This window comes from Quercus lobata, chromosome 2 (genome assembly GCF_001633185.2).
Source record: "Quercus lobata isolate SW786 chromosome 2, ValleyOak3.0 Primary Assembly, whole genome shotgun sequence".
NCBI classification, from domain to species: domain Eukaryota; kingdom Viridiplantae; phylum Streptophyta; class Magnoliopsida; order Fagales; family Fagaceae; genus Quercus; species Quercus lobata.
Genome location: NC_044905.1, coordinates 38,189,678 through 38,207,566, shown reverse-complemented (window position 1 = coordinate 38,207,566; position 17,889 = coordinate 38,189,678). Strand labels below are relative to the sequence as shown.

General features: G+C 30.7%; 1 pseudogene; it reads right to left on the bottom strand.

Moving 5' to 3' along the window:
• Window positions 1-294: 294 nt before the first annotated feature.
• On the bottom strand, window positions 295-3,836 carry LOC115964048 (annotated as a pseudogene).
• Window positions 3,837-17,889: the final 14,053 nt, after the last annotated feature.

Sequence of the window (17,889 nt, the reverse complement as noted above, 5' to 3'; positions counted from 1 at the left end):
AAATCGTATCTTGTTATTTATATATATATATATATATATATATTTTTTTTTTTTTTTTTTTGAGAAACTTATCTTGTATTTAGTAGTATTTTTTTCTCCTCGACTAATTATAGCATAATACTACTAGAGATAACAAGATATGGTTATTCGTTTTGGTCCATAATATATAGGAGAATATATATATATATATATATATATATATAGTTAGGAAAAGTTAAAAGATACAATTGATTAGAACTTAAAAGAAGAATTATCTCTGTGACTCTGATATATGCAATAATCTCTTCATGTGTCTTAGGCACCAACTGCATGTACCTCAAACCGACTTGTTCTTCTAAATTCCCTTGTGGATGCAGACCTATGTACAGATTTTAATTTGTACATGTCATTATTATCATTGTCATATTTGGCAGTACTGCATGTTCTGGAGATGGGTATTGGAATCATGTTCTTGATGTTCTTCGCTGCATTAGGATGATCCGGTGTCCTTAGTGACATCCTTTGATTAGTAGAAGTGAAATCTTGGCTGAGCAAGAAAGTGGAGCTCTCTGTTTGGCTAGAGGGCTTTACACTAGAGGAGTTACTACTTGTGCTCAAGGGTGGGCTTTCTGTTCGACTGTTCGGCTTTTCAACAGAGGAGCTACTACTGAATGTACGACCAGGCTCTTGCTTTTCTACAGTTGCCTCTGCACTCTTCTCCGCCTCCTGAAACAATAAATTTTCACGTTAACTTCAATGTATTGTAGTTGCAGCATGTCAACACAACAATAAGGATGAAGAGCATTGTGATAGAACAATAACTTCAACATACAAGTTGGATTTCAAGGCTTCTCTTTTTACCTTGGTAGAAAATTCAGAATCTTCTTTAGGAATTTCAGTGTCTAGATCATTTCCCCCGCGCTCACGATGTGTCCTAGACCGTTGTTTCATTCTAGATTTCCTGTAGCTGTAAAAATAAGAAAAATAATTAGAAGCCTCAGAATACAGATCTACCGCAGGATTTTTTTATATAAAAAAAAAAATTGCAACTATTGATTCATAAGCTGCAATTATTACAACGTGAAGTAGCATAAACATCTATTCGCATGTAATCTCACTGTTTATGCACATACATAAAAGTTCATTTTGAAAAATAGTGACATGTTTGTTAACTCAGCTTAATGCATTTAGCTTTTTCACAGATCACATACATAGACCAATGAACATGCTACTAATACTATGCTGTTAGAAACATTTATTACCGTTCAGGAAAGCGACTTACCTTCTTTCTTCTTTGGCCTCCACTACTTCATCATTTTTGCTATACACTACAGGTAACTCTGAATGGGCGCAAGCCAATGGACTTGCGTAAAAGAACTGCAAGAAGAATTATTTCCAGTCAGAATCGATTTTCTAAGCATTACATCTTAAGAAATGAGCACTGCATATAGTACTTATTCCTTGTGAAATAATTCAACACTGCAATTCAATACATCATATGGATTTTTGGAATTGAAATTGGTATAGGTGCCAAAATAAATTATAGAACAATCCCATCAAGCAAAGGAATCACAATGTGAAAAATTAAAGCAAAGTTTTGATGATCAAGTCCAACCTTACAAGATAGTTTCATATTATATAGAACTATGGCACATAATCAAAGAAAAAATTTGTCATGCAACTAGATTAGATTATGAAATAGTGCATTACACTCGTAATGCTGGAATTTAATTGAATAATTACTATCAATTTGTAACTCCAGATGCTTGTCAGTGGTGGGGAATTAAGTACACTATTAAGCAAAATTCTAAGAAAAAAAAAAGTTTTAAATTAAGAAGCACTATTTGGATTTGATGTCTATAAAGCTGTTCATATCAAAGAACTAAAATGGCAAGCATGTTAATCATTACATTTAGACAGAAATGGTCAATAATAAAAATCAAAAAGAAATTTGGAAAGGTCCAACTGCAGTTTTCTTTTTCCTTTTATTTTTATTTTTATTTTTAAAAAAAAGCTTTGCACAGATAGTTCTTCCAATTAGTACTCACTTCATCTTGGAGAGCTGAAGAAGCAGAGCCACGATGTGCAGGGTCCAAAGCAAGAAGAGTTCTTAACAGACCCAAAGAAGATTCAGGGAAATTCCTGAAAGCATTTTCAAGACTACGTTTGTATTTGGGAAGTTTGAATTTTTTATGCAGGTCCAACTTTTCCCAGTATTCCTCAGATGGTGTGCCACATAGTCTGAAAATCATGTCTATTTGCTCAACCTGAAGGGTAGAAAAAAACTTTTTGACTAGAAAAACTAGCTAGCAATGGTAAATAATTGATGAAAGTGACATTTTGGATACAACAATTGATTGGACAGTGTTTGTTACCTCTGTTTTTCCAGGCATAATAGCTGTCCCTGCTAACATTTCTGCCAAGAGGCATCCAGCACTCCAAAGATCAATACCATCTTTATAATGAATAGCTCCTAATAATAGCTCAGGGGCTCTGTACCAAAGTGTCACAACTCGATTTGTGAGAGATTTATTGGTTCTATAATTATTCGCAAGCCCAAAATCTGCAATCTTTAGCACCCCATTTTTATCAATCAATATGTTCGCTGCTTTTATATCTCAATGTATAATTCCTGAATCATGGCAGTACTTCAAACCTGAGAGCAGTTGATGCATATAGCATTTGATCTGCATAATTTATTCAAATTAGCAACAGATGAACTAGAAAAATCCAAATTCAAAAAAAAAAAAAATCTGTAGTAAGAAAGTATAAATTGTGACCTGTGATTCAGTAAGCCTCTCTTCACGACGAAAGATGATTGTTGCCAAGTCCGTCTCCATGAAATCAAAAACTAGATACAGACTGTAATGCATTCTTGATGTAGCCAATCCTTGTAGTTTTATAATATTGGGATGATCCAACTTGTGTAAGAAAATCATTTCTCGTGCCATAAACTTAACACTATCAGGTTGTGATATGTCAAAACGGACCTTTTTCAGAGCAACAATTTTGTTGGTGTCTCTATCTCTAGCTTTGTACACATTGCTGTAAGTTCCCTGGCCCACCTGTAATATGACCAAACATTTATACCAATTCAATCCACCAATATAGCTGTGGTTGCCAAGAATTTAGGGGAAAAGAAAAAGAATTCAAGTTTAGGATCATAAATTTTAATTAGTTTTGAGTTTTCATATTGTATAAACAAAATAAGAAAAAGGTGAAAAATAAAAAATTGTAGTTTTTTTTTCTTTTTCTTTCCAATCTTTCTTCTATCAAACAACCTTAGACTGTCAAAAAAACTGCAGACAAACCATATTATTTATGATTCATACCAAAGAAAGTGGATATTAACATGTATATATACTAACAATCACTATCAAAAATCTTGTAACTCAATAGCAAAGCCTACTATCCTTTATTAAGAGAGCTAAGAATCGAAACCCCCTCCCTCATTGTTGTAACTATCAAATTATATATATTCCAGTAATCACTAAGTCTTTAGTGTCCAACCATGCAAATACTGAAATACATTTGAAACAATACAAGTAAAACTTAACATTAGATATGTATACCTTAAAGAGCTTATCATAGGAGTCAGCACTCTTTACAACCAACGTAGACAAAACATTTCTTGGGACATTATCAGTGAGCCATTTGGGCAACCCATCAACCAACTCAACCGTTTCAATCGGCATAAACGGAACCTGTTTCTGTGAAACATTCCCACTGTTATACTTCCTACCAGACTCCCTATGCATATTCCCTCCTTTTCCAACGTACCCGTTTTGTAGTTTCAACTTGTCTAAGCCTCTAGAGTGTGAACTATTATTTGAAGGCTTGGCCTGAGCACCACCCATGCCTTGATGGGTCAAACTGGGTTCCTGACAATTTAACATAGTATAATAGTGATTAACATAGCATCATCATGAAAAAGAACAATGAAAAAAAGAAATAGAGGACATATAGAGGTGACAGAAGAGAGAGAGAGAGAGAGAGTAGTGAGTAATAGCATGGCCGTCCAAGGCCGGCTTTTTTGTCATCCAAGTACTGTTTGGGAGAAAACAGACAACCTTTGTAAATTGATCTTTTGAAACACAGCTTTCTCCGCTTGAATGTAAAGAGGCTTTTAAAAATGCTTATTTGATTCCTCAGAACCAAACTGCATCAAAAACGTAATATTTCGTCATAAAACCCTGAAACATTCTCACTAATTGTTATGCTTTATATTCGAATAAAAGAAAGCTATGTTCACTCTAAACCCTTTAGCTACACAAAAAAAGAGTCACAAATCACGCAGTACTCATAATGCCTGGAAATACTTTGAACACATTAAACTTACCTTGGACTTGGAGAAAGTCTTGTAACTCTAAAACTTACATCACTTTGTTGGAATATGAAAGCATAAGCATAACTATGTCCAAAAGGGCTAAAACTCTCTAATTAAACTGAATTGTTGTTGGAATTAAAAGAAGTCTTCCTTATAACCGAACGTACAAGGTAGAAGCACTCTCTCCGACAATAAGTAGGAAACCCTACAACACTTTTCCGATACTCCGTTTACTATAAGATCTATAATTTTCAATTTTCACTTTATAAATTGGAAAATAAAATAAATAAATACTTTATATATATATATATATATATATATGGTAAAGAATTACTGTAATACTTTCTATTATTTTCATGATTTGTAGACCCATAATCCTATAAAATCATCTATATATATATATATATATATATATAAAACTGAAGCCTCTGCTGGCACCACAATTTTTCACGTCAGTACAATATTTAAAAAATATATATAAAACCGAAGCCTCTGCTGCCATCACAATTTTCCACGTCAGCACAATATTTAAAAAATAAAAAATAAAAATAAAAACATTATAATTCTTTAAAACCCTAGCAACCTTACCCCTCTCTCAAGTTAAGAAATATAAAGCCACGGTTTCTGCAAACTCTCTCTCTCCAAACGTAAATATCAAATTCCACTCCTTTAGTTTCTCTTTATATTTTCGAGGCTTCTATAGAGTTATAGTGAGTTATGTTGCTTTGTTTTTGTGTGTGTGTGTGTATAGATGGTCATAATACTCCGGTATTCCAAGAGAAGTTTGTGTTTTCGTTAATTGAAGGCCTTAGAGAGATAAGTGTTGCAGTTTGGAACAACAATATAGAAGACGATTTCATTTACAGCGGAAAGTAATTACTTTGTCTCATATTTTTGTTTTTTCAATTGATTTTGTGTGCTTTTTAGACCCTTTTGGATCAATTTTGTTAATTGGGTGTTTTTTTTTTTTTTTTTTGATAGAGTCCAATTGGGGAAGGTTCATTCAAAGGGTTAAGACGACTGCACTTGGTGTCTGTATACTAATAGTAGGGGTAAGTGCTATTAATTACTAACCCTTTTAAGCGTATAATCTGTTACTAACCCTTTTAAAGTATAGCATGAAAGATAATGGAATTAATTGTTGTAATTTTTATTTTCTTTCCATGTTTTGAATTTCCTCTATATTATTATTACAACTGAGCAAAGATTGAGAAAGTAACATTACTACTCTAATTTGAAGTTTAATGCGTCCTTCTCAAGTCATGGTCTTTATTTATATATTTGCAGTTTATATTTCTAATCGTTGATGAGAAATTAAGGCTCAGTTGCACAATATGTGTAAATTCTTCAGAAGGCTACTTTAAATAGTAAGTCAATGTGTCTTTTACATTTGGGTATTGGTTAGAATTATTTTCCAATAATTGTACCAATAAAAGTGAATGTGTATAAATTTTGTTTAAATATCCCGTGCATCGCACGGGTTAGCGACTAGTAGTATATAATATTATGATCATAACTTTTACCACAACTTATTGACATAGTGAGTTGTGAGTGGTAGAGTTATGAACTCATCACTTTTACTCCACCATTTACTACTTGCCAAACTTTTCTCTAAATTAAGTCATAAATCTAAAATTTGATAATTATGTTAGTAATTAATAGACATTTAATTATGATTGTATTTATATATGGAAGTGTATATTCTAATATTTAAAGAAAATATATTATATATGTAAAAGATTTTAATGGAGAGTTTAATATAATAGTATTTAAATTTAATTAATTAATTATATATTGAAATAATAATGTGTAAAATTGTGAAAATTTAAATTTTTAAGTAGGGTAATATTATTAGAATTTAGATCAACCAAAAGCTGAAATACTTTAGTTTTATATAGATTTTTGTGATAATACAAAATAGCAATTGAAAAAAGAAATTGAAGCCAGATTTGTATGATAAGAATAACAATTCTATAGAATACATACACAACATCAGTTAATTAGCAGAACTAACAATTCTAGGATCACTTCTCAAAGAAAAAAAAAAAAAGCAATTCTAGGATTAATAGCCCTCGCCATCTATCTTTTGATATTATTTTTTATTTTTTGTTTTTTATTTTCACGAACTTATTAAAGGTTAATGCAGTAAACTATGAATCCAGCTGTATGTAATTCAGAATTTGGAATAAAATTTGTTCGCTATGCATATGTTTGGTCATAATAATAATACATGAATACCCTATCAAATAATAATAATAATAATACATGAATACACTGAATGTAATTTGGTCTAACATGATTTAATGATAAAATGAAAATTTTTTTTTTTTTTTAATGAGAAGAATGATAAAATGAAAAAGTTTCTAATGATTGAATAAGAGATCTGAGGTTCAATCTTGACTACATTAAAAACCGATTGGTGTCTTAGTCTGATAATAAGAGCACAATCATCAGAAGTTGACGTAATAGGTTGAAACTCTATAAAAAATAAAGTTTTATCCTAATAAAATTTCCTAAAAATCCTTATACAATTATATAAATACTAGTTGTGGATCTTAGCTTATTATATGTAAATTAAATAATTTTATAATCAATCATTGTCTTTTGTTGGAAATTGTAATCTACATACGTGTCAAAACAAAATGACAGCATCTCCCATAAATATCCTCTTCAAAAAAAAAAATCCCTTAAATATTAAATTCTAATAAATGAATTCACTTTCTTCAATAAAAATGATACTCCCTCCTTCCCAATTTATTTGTCCTGTTTGAAAAGTCAAATTTTTTAAGGAAATATCATTTATTATCTTGTCTGCCTTATAAAAATGTATAAGTTTACAAAACTACCCTTAAATAAATTTATAAGCTTTTTTTTAAAAGAGTTATTCTTAATAAGGCAACTAAAAAAGTGCCCCAATTAGATTGATTTTTTAAATATTTATTAGTTTTCTTTTCAAATAGTTTTGAAAATAAAGTAGGAGTATAATAGGAACATTAGTAAATTAATGGCTTTTATTTTTAGAAACAGGATAATATTTTGGGACATCTCAAAATGGAATAGAGGACAAACAAACTGGGATGGAGGGAGTATATAAAGCAAACTTGATCTAAAAAAAAAATTAACACATCCATAAACTAATATATACTTAATTTTTTTTTAGAAAGAATATATACTTAAAATTGAAATAAATAAATCATGGAGTTTAAATTTTTTTTTTCCTTATTAAATTTCATGCCTTATTATAATTTGATTAGGCTTATATTTTCAATTTAAAAAAAATTATTATTAAAATTAATAATTACAGATGTTACCTTTTATGAAAAAAAAAATCATTATTAATTATTGAGATTATATATATATATATATATATATATATGAGATTAAATTTTAGGATAAATTACAAATTACACCCCTAAAGTTTGGGGGTGTTTGGATTTTACACCCTGAAGTTTTTGAATTTGGAATTCATCTTCTAAAGTTTGGGGTGTTTGAATTTTACACTCTAATGTTTTAGACTTTGGATTTAACCCCCTAAAGTTTCCAAGCATTTGGATTTTACACTCCTGAATTCTAAAACTTTAGGGTATAAAATCCAAAATTTGAAATTTTAGGGTATAAAATCAAAACACTCCCAAACTTTTGGGGTGTAATTTGTAATTTACCCTAAATTTTATAAGGACTTGGTTTACACTCTCTAATCAAGACATGCCGCATCATCATATTACTAAAACATAAATACATCTAATCTCTCTCTCTCTCTCTCTCTCTCTCTCTCTCTCACACACACATATAGAGAGAGAGAAAGAGATAAAAGAATTCAAAGAGCGGTAGCCAACAATGGTTTTTTGATTTTTTTTTATTTTTTTAGCCATTACTTAACTTAAGGAATAGTTATTACATATAACTAGGCGCTAATCCATGCGATGCACGGGAAAGCACAGAGAATATCTACAAAATCTATATAACATTATAGTCATATTTGTTAGGTTCAAACACCCTCTTCTTGAATTATCAAATTATTAAAAAAAATTAACCCTCTTCTTCACTTTTTACTCAAACTTGTTTTCATAGCTCATATTTAAACAATCGTAGCAAGAAATTTTCTATTAATAGTAAAATTTATGTAAAAACAAATTATAGTTTCATGTAAAGTGTACATATCCATACTCTATACCTCTAAGGAAGGAAACATCACAAACCCTTTACATATACAGGTTAGATTTAAAACAAACTACATATATTCCAAGTCTGATAAGCCAACTCAATGGTAGAAAAATGTTCTTTATAAAATTAGATAGTAACATACTTTACAAAAGGGGGAAATTTTTTGTAACTCTATCTTGCTGCTCATATTCTGCAGTATATAACAAGGAAAGCACGACCAAAAATGTATAAAGCTTCCTCCTTTTTCTTATTGAACCAAGAAACCCAACAAAGGTAGCTCCTTTTCCCATTCACCTTGCAAACCAACAGGAAGAACATATACAACAAAGCAAGCAGCAAGACATGGGAGCAAAAAACAAAAAATAACTCTATCTTTACCTTTCCCAACATCCTTGATTGTAGGGCCTTACTTTCTCTTAGCTTCTGCTTTAATAGTATTAGATTAGATATTGATTTGAAATCACGTGAATAAACTGCTAGTTTTCCATTATTCTTTGGACAATATTCTCCCCCCTCCTTGCAATAGGATTTCCGAAAGAGCAATTAAGAATTTTGATTGAATGATTAAATTTATTAGTTTCTAACAATTTACAATTTTAAGATAAGTGGTAATTTATTTATAGTATCAAGGCAGATGGAATTAAGTATGAAATATCTTAAAATTTAAAGTCACACCATTGCCTGAAGGAAAAATGTTATACAGGTCTTGCGTAATGAACTTATTTACTTCTTTGGATTACCAAAGCATGGTTGAAAAGAAATAATATTCATGATGGCTTATACGGTCTCAAAAGATAAATAAATTCATGATGGCTTATAACTGCCTAAAAATTATATCTTGGTACATAGTCTCAAGGGATGAGATTAAAAAGCTTAATTATATTATAAATTTCAATACCAGAAGACTTGAAAAAATAACCTGAAAAAATTAGCAAGGGGGAGAATCTTTCCAAACTTAGAATTTAAAATTTTAGGGAACTGGAGGTAGAAAGCTCTAGTATGGATTGAGGAACTAAGTTATGTGGGAAAACAGATCATGCCATATGAACACTATTTAGGAATTCTATCAAACTCTTGTGAGAAGCCAATAACAAATCCAGAAAAAACTTCCAGTTTGAATTCTTTCAAACTCAGGTTTATTTGCCTCCATCTAAAACAACCTTTCTAACAAAGAATGCTTAAAATCACTAAAATGAGACAACATACACTATATATTGATTACTATCTTAGGCATTAAACTAATCAATGCTTTCAATATAAAAAACTTAGCAGTCTCAATTTTCAAAAGAGAAAAAAAATACTTATCCCAATGAAGACAAACAAATACTAATCACCCTAATGTCAGTTAATTATTATTGGGTTCTATTTGTTGTTATATTTCAAACTTAACCCCACACCCTTAGCACAACCAAACCCATAAAATTTATTCTACAATTTGACATCCAATTCTCTTTTAATAGCATCCAATGATTCATTGTATATTAATAATTGACGAAAAATTTTAAATAATAATAATTTATATCCATACCTGTAAGCTCCTTCAACAAAATCACTAAGCAAGTCCAATTGCTTCCACTAATAGTACTGAATAGAGCCTATAAAACTATATAGAAACACATAAAAGAATTGAGCAGAATTTATAAGCCAACAAATAACAAAAAAAAAAAAAAAACAAAAACAAAAACAAAAAACAAAAAATAACTCTATCTCTAACTTTCAACAGTAACCATCAAAAAGGATTAAAGCAAAGACAATAGTAAACTACAATAGTAGGTAGTCAGTTGAATCGATTAACCTTTAAAAAAGGTGTGTACCAACATGTTTCCCTCCTCTCCTCATTTATAAATGGATTTCTTTAATTGCCAACATCCCAATTAATAATGAACCAACCAGCAGCAAGAATTATTCTAATAGTATGAATAGCAATCACTTTAAAGTGAATCGCTTAACCCATTCACAATTTTTACATGAAATTTTATATCAATACCTAATAAGGCTTCCTTCAACAAAACCTGATAAATTTATCAAAATCATCATCTACCCTAATATTTGCAGAAGAAGGTCACCCCTAAATAAATGATTTCTAAACATCATCATAATGAAAATGATAAATGTAAGAGTCTATAGAAATAACACAATAGGAAATGTAAGAAAAATATGTGAACCGTGAATCAATTTTAAAAGGTAATACATATGGGTTATCATATTTGTGGTTTTCTTACTAAGTTTTAGTGATACCCATTGAGAAGCTTCAAACAGGGCAAAAAAAAAATTAAAAATTAAAAAAAAAAAAAAAAATCCTTTTACAAACCTTTTCTTTTAAAGATATATAGATAATAGGTCATACAGTATCAATTGATTTGTGATAAATTATGATGAAATAAGCTTCAAGGCCCCAATATTTATAATTCACTTAAGTCAGAAAGTAAATTCCCAAAGTCATAATCTATTTATTCTAAAGACAACCACACAAAAATACATGTAAACACTAACAGTTCTATATAAACAAAATTAAAACTTAAAGAAATAAAAATTGAAAGAAGAAGATGAAGAATAAGAAATATTAGAAGAAATTCTTACCCCAAAATTCTCAGTCGCAAGTTCATGTTGTCTTTCCCAACATGCCTCTTGCTTTGCATATCCTTTACAAAACTCACTCTAACTTGAAACACCTAAGCAATCCCAACCAAAATGAGAATATCACCCATTAAAAAGCCATAAAAGAGTAAACTTTACACATATAAATAGAGAAAAAAGACAAACTTTACACACATACACATATACACGGAGAAAGACAGAGATCTTGCAGGTAGTGTAGATATCAATGGCTTGAACTGAAAATTGAAAGGGGTTGTACAAAGGTCTGAAATAGGTGGACAACCTAGGTGCTTTGGTTGGGATATTGAACAGTATTACCGCTACAGTGGGAAGAATCAGCAAAAAAACATCAAAGTATAAAACTCATCATATTCTAATAATTACGAAAATCCTTGTAGTAAACAAAACAAATATCACGTTGTATTGGCATGAAAAAAAAAAAAAAACAATAAATAATCCAAACAAAGATAGAGGATTTTCATAAAATAAACATAAAAAATTTTCCAAGCTATTTTTTTTATTTTAACTTTACTTAGACAATTGTAAAGCACATCGAGTGATGCTATGATAGGGTTGGCCTATCTTCAAAAATCTTTTGTCTCAATGACTCTTATGTAAAGGTCTAGAATTTTGAAGAAAAGAATCCATGCAATTCAGCTTGAACCAAAATCTACCTACTAAAAAGGGCAACTGATGATATATACTGTACAATATTTTTAAATAACAAATCACAACACAGATAGGAACATAAAAATTCAATGTGTCCAATAATTTGAATTATCTAAAGATTATAAACCCTCTACATCTAAACCCATCAATCTATGAATTCAATTATAATTCACCCATGATCCAATTCTACGCATCACATATGAAAATAATAATAATAGCAAAGTAATGTAAATCCAGAACCAATAACTAAAAATTAAAGAAAGAATCTTCCACCTCTAGAGGAAGAAGCCCAAATTTGAAAACCCACTAAAGTGTTTGAGTTCTACCACAATAAGATATAAAGCAAAAGAAACCATAGCCCCTAGAGTAAATACAATTTAATTTTTTTTGGAAAACCCTTTTTAAGGCTGGCGAACTAAAGGCCAATCATTCAGACATAGCAACCCAAAACACCAAAAGTAAATAATAACAGGGTAGATAGGTTTTCAATTGAAAGAGAATCAGAATTCTTACTCGGGGTTCGTATTTTGCTTTTCAGAGAAGGTTGGCTTCAGTTGCAGATTCTTTGAATTTGACGGTAGCAAGGAAACTATATATGTACACAAAAACATTACACATACAAAACAAAGAAAGATTTGGCAGCATTACACACACAAAACAAAGTTCTAAAAGATAAAGGTTTAGGATTTTGGTTTCAATTAGTCAAAATATAATTCAAGAACCAAGATAACATCAATTACATCCTAACCTCTTCGTTTTCTTGCAGAACACAGAGAGCAAACCGTAAAAAAAAAAAAAAAAAAAAAAAAAAAAAAAAAAAAAAAAAAAAAAAAAAAAAAAAAAAAAAAAAAACCCTTTTCATATCAAACTTCGCTTCAAGATTAGCCAAGTTTTCTCATCTATGTGAATTGTGGACCACTGCATTAATCAACCAAATTTCGGTTCACAATTTGCAAAATTTAGGCGAAAATTCATAACACATTGATAGATTTAACAGTAATAAACAATTAGAGTGAAAGATTTACAGAGAAAACAGCAAAAATTGTAACATACCTCAGCAGAGCAACCATGAACCTCGCGGAGAATGACCTTAGGGAAGCCATTGAAGTTTTCATCATCTTCTCTCTCTCACTCGCCTTTTCTTTTTTCCTAATTGTGGAATAGTTAAGAGAATGAATCATATTAGGGTAGGGACGGCCAAGTTTTGTTTTAGGTTTTGTTTTGTTTTTTGTTTTTGTTTGTTTTTTTTTTTTTTTAAGATAAGTATCCGATTTTGTTTTTGAGTGAATAGAGTTTTTAACTTAGTGAAAAGAGTTTTTAATTTTATTATTTATTTTTTAAATATTGTGCTGATGTGGAAAATTGTGGAAGCTTCTGAGGTTTCGATTATATATATATATATATATATATATATACACACTCTGAAACTACTCCCAAAGTGTTCTTTCCAATTAGCTTGTTGAATAATGTCACTAAAATCATCTGAATTAGCAAGATCAGGAATAACAGTTGTAACAAGTATCTTGAAATGTTCGAACCATAAGTCAGAAGACTTCAACATAGCCTTGCTTTCCAGAATACGAGATTGTATGTCTGTTGGCAAGTTGGCAATAGCACTTTTCAATAAAGATTGGGTCTTAAGACTCAACCTTGCGTAATCAGTGCCCATAACAGTCTTTTTATCCATTGAATGGATGTCCTCTTTGCCAAAGAGTTGACTAGTATTGGGTTCATCTGTGATATTTGGGTGGTTAACAGGATGGCTTCCAAAAGCCTCATTTTTTGAAACAATGTTATTTTTAGAAGCAAAGTTATTTTTTAAAACAAGATGTCCCGGCAACGGTGACATATTCCAATGGTGATATGTTAATTGCTTTACAAGAAGTTTTGTCAAGAAATTTACAATTCCACAATGGAACTTGTTCAGAATTACCAAATTCTATTAAACTCATCCTTGATAGCCTTCAATTTGCTTTTATTAGAAACCACCATGATCTTTTCCAAAAAACCCTCAGAAACCTTGAAATTCATCTTGTTAACCTTATTGCTCAAAATGAAGCTTATGTGAGCCACCAAGTTAACCCAATTTCAGAAAATGATCTTGTTTTAAAAAATAACTTTGCTTCTAAAAATAACATTGTTTCAAAAAATGAGGCTTTTGGAAGCCATCCTGTTAACCACCCAAATATCACAGATGAACCCAATACTAGTCAACTCTTTGGCAAAGAGGGCATCCATTCAATGGATAAAAAGACTATTATGGGCACTGATTACGCAAGGTTGAGTCTTAAGACCCAATCTTTATTGAAAAGTGCTATTGCCAACAGACATACAATCTCGTATTCTGGAAAGCAAGGCTATGTTTGAGTCTTCTGACTTATGGTTCGAACATTTCAAGATACTTGTTACAACTATTATTCCTGATCTTGCTAATTCAAATGATTTTAGTGACATTATTCAACAAGCTGATTGGAAAGAACACTTTGGGAGTAGTTTCAGAGTGTATGAAAAGAAACACCCATTTCCTGGCCTTCTAGTCAATTATGATGATGGTTCAGATGATGATAAACTCCGAATTTTGCCTATTTAAGAGGGGTTGTCCCTTATGTTTAAGGGGCTTTTCAAGTCAAGTTTTAGTTCTGATTTCTCTTCCCTTAGAACTAGCCTTCTTAGAGAGAGAACTCACCCTATTTCTACTACTACCTTGTTCACCCTTGTTCACTACAAGGCTTGTAATCCTACAAACCTTGTAACTAGGACTAGTTCACCTGTAACTGTTAACCTGTAACTGTTGAGATCTTGTATTCACTACTACTACTGTAAGTGTTTATCCTATTTTCAATAACAAGTATTTTCAGTTTTATGTTCATTACTTTATTTGTTGCTACCGCCACCTTGGACGGATTACCGCCATACCGGACGGTTCTAAATTGCTTTCATTTACTTTGAATTATTTTCATATATACTTGGCTGGTTCTACCGCCTTATAATTGTTCTTACTTGATTCTACCGCCTTATAATTGTTCTTACTTTCAAGTTATTTACTTTCAAGTTACGTACATTATTTTCATTACAATATTACTGTCCTTCCGTCCTAACTGGCTCTCCCAAATGTTTGAGTATGGCTTTATTAGGCTCATAAGACTAACAGGCCATGACCAAACCAGCCAGCTCCCACAAATCATTCCGACTGCTATTAAAAAAATTTGAAAGTCCTTTTGTTTCGATTAGATGCTGGAGCACTTTGCCTCAATGGGAAAGAGATAACTGGATGAATGTCCAGCCCTCAAAACATCTCATTCTCATTAATGGATACACGCACCAAGGGCAATGGTATGAAGGAGACTCTTATTTATCCTTCAAAAATCCTTGGGCTCTTGCTGACTACTGGAGTAATTATTTTAACAATCAAATTTGTGAGGTTGCTCAAAATTTATGGAAGAATTATCACTTTATGGGGAATTCAGATACAATTTCTGTTTTTGGTCCGAGACCTTATGCTAATGTCATTCCTCATTTGCGGATAGCAGATCACTGTAATCCAAGAAGTTTTCTCACTCCAAGAAAAACTCCAGAGTTTGAGCCACTTCTATACTGTGGATTTTGTAACCAATATGTTCTCTATCATGAGCATGAATGTAATGATGACCCTTCATGGGAACCTTATGATGACTACCCATCAGATGCTACTTCCACTGATTGATGAGTTTATTCCTGAGGTTACTACTGTTACAAGACTGGTGCTACTTTATTTGTTTGGTTTGCACAAAAGCCAAAATATTTCATTGTCCTTGGCGGATATGTTGCTGTTTCATGATACTCCGGATTTTGCAGAAGATTTTGATTCTCTTATTTGTCTGGCTTGCATAATGACCAATGCTTCAATATTTACTACTGCTAGAAGCTTGCTTCCCACCAATATGGTGCTTCTAAAGGATCCCAACGATTATTGTCCACATGAAGACAACGGAAGTGCATGCTTGTTGGTTCCTTTTGCTAGTTTCTTTCTTCTTGGTTTCTTTTGTCACTAAAGGACACCAATAATGAGGCCTTGTCAAAGAGGTAAAACACATGATAAAAGCCATAAAAAATACAGAAATAACCTTGTTAAACCTAATGATTTCTATGCTAAGAAGAAAAATGTTTCTCAAAAACATGTTAAACAGAGATCAAGTAAAGGTAAATGTTTTAACTGTGGTAAACCTAGACACTTCAGCAAAGATTGTAAGGAAAAACCTGGTAACTTAATTTTCATTTGAGAACCATTAGCAAAAACCAATCTTTCAGTGGATTTTTCAAAATATTTTGAAGGAATCAATCCTTCTTGGATACAGTTCACATCCGCACCAGAATCAATCATAGCCATAACAGTGAAATAATAATCAGAGGAAACAACAATTTTAACTTTTGTAAACCATTTTGGAGGAAGTATTTTATTAACAAAAGCAAGTTGAGGATCTGTAAAAGTATCAGGAATACCTTTATCAGAAAGAAGAGCTTGTTGACTGGATTCATCTCCATCGTTGTGCTCATTTTGTTTATCTTGTTCATTATCGGATTTATCTTTATCAATTTTTAACATTATCAATTCTTGTTTGAGATTATTGTTATCACTTTTCATGCTTTTAAATTCATGTTTTAGTTCATCTATCTCTTGTTTAACAATATTAATTTCATTGTGGAATTTATATATACATACATATATATATATATATATATATAAATTTGATATGTAATAGTTATTCCTTTTTTCTTTTTCTTTTTTTGAGGAAAATGTAATAGTTATTGCTCATTTTAAAAAATAATTGTTCTTAAGGAATAACTATTCTTTATAATAATTTTTTTTAAAAAAACATATGAATAACTATTATTTAGGAATATGTATTTCATTATAGTGTTATAAAAAAAAAAAAAAAAATTCATTATAATGTCTATTACAGTGTACAAAATGTGTTTAACTAATTGAAGATTAATAGCCCTAATCCTAGAAAAGTTTGTTTTACTTGTAACAGGAAGACAACTCATAAAATAACTTAATAATGTTGTAATTCACTTGAGTTAAGTTTCTACAAATACTAATACTAATTTTTGTATTTTTAAAAAGTATAATTTATTTCTCGTAGTATTTAAGAACTCTCACCATCATTTTTTAGCCAATATTGTTTCGAAAGACTAACAAACTATTAATAGTTGAGTTACTCAAAATTTGTGGAAAGAAGTAGGGAGACGACAGGGAAGAGGGAAAATGTAAAATTTTGGTGAAATAAACAACACTATATTTATAATTACTTTTGTATGGGGACAAAGACAAAATAGTTTTGACACAAATTTTGAGAACTTTTAATAATTTACATGTGTAATTAGTATTTTTTTTAATTAAAAAAAAAAAGAGCATCCCAAAATTGTATTGCTATTAGTCTTTTTAGGAAAAAATTTATTAGTCTTTTAAGGAACTTAAAAAAATTAGTATCTCATAATAAAAATAATAATAGCATTACAAATATATACAAATTTTATAAAACCCTCACTAAAATTCATTATTTTTGTGAAAATAACACATGACAATTCTCTAGTTCTAATTTAGCTATGTTTGATGCATGTGCAATAGAAAATTCATTATCATATCCCAAGTAAAATCTATACCTATTTGGTTTGAGTATTAAACCGTTGTCTAAAGAGTTTAAATTTTATCAATCTATTTTTAATAACACTCTTTTTACTACAAAAAATTAGGGCTATCCCAGCGTTTTAAAACTGCCGGAATAGCCCCAAAAAGCATCAATATAGGCCAAAAACACCTATTCCGACGTTTTTTTCCTGGCGCTTTCTACCGCTGCACAATGAGTGTGGCAATAGGTCTGCCTGACCTACACTGGGGCTTTTTCAAACTGCTAGTATAGGTCCCAGTGGTTTTGAGACACTATTCCAATGCTTTTTTTTTTTTTTTTTTTTTTTTTTGTGTTGGGACATTCTTCATCAATAGTTTCAAGACCTATATTGGTTCTTTTTCAAAATGAAAACCTCTGGTATAGGTGTATCTATAACAGCGGTTTTAAAATCGCTCCTACAGGTATATACGGAAATAGAAAAACAACCTATACCAACAGTTTTAAACCGGTATAATAGGTATTGCCTATGCCTGCGCTTTCAAA